Source organism: Phalaenopsis equestris, unplaced genomic scaffold (genome assembly GCF_001263595.1).
Source record: "Phalaenopsis equestris unplaced genomic scaffold, ASM126359v1 Scaffold000450, whole genome shotgun sequence".
Lineage (NCBI taxonomy): Eukaryota > Viridiplantae > Streptophyta > Magnoliopsida > Asparagales > Orchidaceae > Phalaenopsis > Phalaenopsis equestris.
In genome coordinates this window covers 770,244-773,116 of record NW_018164891.1, presented here as the reverse complement: position 1 = coordinate 773,116, position 2,873 = coordinate 770,244, and positions in this window count along the sequence as shown.

Sequence of the window (2,873 nt, the reverse complement as noted above, 5' to 3'; positions counted from 1 at the left end):
GTGTCGGATATATATATATATATATATATATCTTCCTTTTTTCAAAAACGATTATGATTAGCTTAATTTTATTAAATAAGAAGAGAATAAGAAATGTGGAGCAAATGTAAGAGCTACAATAATAATTACACAATCAAGTTATATATAACAAAAGAAATAAGATGAAAGAACCTATAAATAAGGCTTTTGACTAAAATGTTATAGAAAGTAATATAAAAGTGTATTAATCGAAAGTCAGCTAATGAGTTAGAAGGTTAGGAATAAGAGTTATGAACAGGGGCAGACCATCGTAGGGTTCAAGAGCCCTCAAATTCAAATTTTTTCCTTATATGGGATAATAATTTGGTCTTTTGTCCCTTCTGAAATATTAATTTTGTTCCTCCTGAAGTATCACTTTGTTATTCGTGATTCTAGCTCCTTCTACGTTGAATCTAGAATGGTAGATTGCCTCCCTCTTAAAGAGGCTGGTTCTGCCCCTAATTATGAGGTTATTTGTTTTTATTATGTTAGACATTACATAATATAAGATTATTGAGTTCTTGATATTATGTTATTATTGTTTTTATTACTCTCACTTAAGAATATTTGCCTAATATTTTCTTGAGAAAATTATTTTCAAAGTAAAGGATAATTATTGCTTTCTCTAAGGTATTTTTTTTTATAAAAAATGGTATCAAATTAAACAAATTATTTGACCAATATCAAACATATCTATGACTAAGAGAGGGAGATAAAAAAGAGGGGGAATGATAAAAAATACAATTAAAAATAGACATTATTACTATTATTATTATTATCATCGCCGCCGCCACCACCGTCATTTTATTGTTATTTCTTTTAAGTTGAATTTTTTTTTTCTTCTAAAAATCTATGACTATAACTCTTTACACTAAACATACCACTAAATAGATTTATACGTTAAGGCAATTTAAAAGTGCATAATTGTTCATTGATTGTCATTTATTATTTATATATATATATATATATATATAGTGTATTATTTTTTTATAGAAACTTTTGGTCGCATTTATGTACATTGATACATGCCACAACCTAGCCGCCTCATACCAAGGAGTTCATCAAACTCAGAACTTGTAATCGACATACCGCTCTCACTGGGTGATGTTGGAACGCTAGCAATTTCTTGCGCCCCATTCAGTGCTAGAGCGCCAATAGTTTCTTACATCCCATGTAGCACCAAAGCACCAACAATTTCTTATTTGGCCTCTATTTCAGGTCAATTTTGTACCACAACAGAAAGTTGAGCTGGCGGAACGATGGTCGGGTCGGTTGTTTGAATGTTCCTTCGTCTGGTATAAGGAACGAATCAGATGGCCCCACCTGTTTTACCAGTGCAATCACTTTTCTTTTCTTAACAATAATTTTCATTTGCTTCTCACCTTTCGAGTGACAATGCTCCTATGGTCTTCCGAAGGCAACACAAAGCAAATCTTTGTTGGGGACTTCGATTAGAGAATTTGAAATGTTCTCCATTACAGTATTCAGGTACCGAACGATTCAAACGAAAAAGAATGTAGAGCAAATATAAAATGTCAGTCTTGTCAAGCCTTATTTATAAGAAGCAAAAGCATGAAAATCGAGAGAGTTCAATTATTCAATTATTGATTCAAAATAAATGTCATATATTTTTTCATTAAATTCTCTTATTCTTATCACAGTTTTGCTTTTAAAAAATAAGAGAATCAAAAAACTAAAATATGTACATCAAAATTCTGTATGTGTTGATCACGAGGAGATCCAATGGTCAAGAAGAGCAAAAAATGACAAATGAAGGCCCATAGATAGACAACAAAGAGGTCCACTTATCAGACTGGATGCAGCCATCTGAGCTAAAGCCATAGTCGAACTAATATAGCTGGCAGAACCAAGATTGAAGCCAACCGGATGTAGTCATCCTGACCAAAGCAAAAATCAATTGAGCTACTAGGAAGATAAGAAGACAATAAAGGGATCTAAGCCTGAACCATTCAAACTGAAATAAAACAAAAAGGCATATGGACTAACCACTATAAGAATGTTGTCCAATACAATACACCAAAGACACCCTCGAGTCTTCTTATCGGAGATCAAGAATTAACAACACAGCAAAAAAATATTAATCATCCCTTAGGCTCTCATCGATAAGGAGCGATCTGCCTATCAAGTTACAATAGTTTACCATATGCTCTATAGTCCAACATTGCTCTGCTCACAAGAGTTTCTCGCCAGGGATCTAGGATCAGTCTATTAACAATGTTAACCAAACATAGCCGACCTAACCAGTCCTACCGACCCAAAGCCAATCATACTCAGCTAACCAAACTAACTCTGTCGAGTCGAAGCCAAAAAAGCTCAGCCGATGACCTAGCCAGAGAGCAGCCGAGTGGTAGTCTCATATATATAAAATACCTAAAATATCATGTACTCCCTCAATTAAATACTACAAGAAAATACATAATTAGCATCAGACTTTTCTGACACTAACTGGGCATTTTTTCGACGCTAAGTCCAATCAGCATCGAAATAATTCCAACATTAAAATGAGCGTCGCTAATTAATTTTATGTCGATATTTGTGTTGGGTTTTTATTTGTGTCCACATTTACGTCGAAAAATTCTGTCACTATAAGGTTACGTCGAAAAATCAAACGATGGTAGTTTAACATCGCCTTAGCATCAAACCTAGCCAACGTTGATTAATGTCGACATGGGTGGACGCTAATTAGTGTCGGCCATGTCGGGCGCTAGTTAGCTTCGGCTTAGGTTCGACGCTAATGCTTCGAATTAGCAGTGTCATCTAGCTACAAGTTTATTGCAGTCATTAACGTCGAAAAATTCCGACGCAAACCTATAAAAAACAAATATATATATATA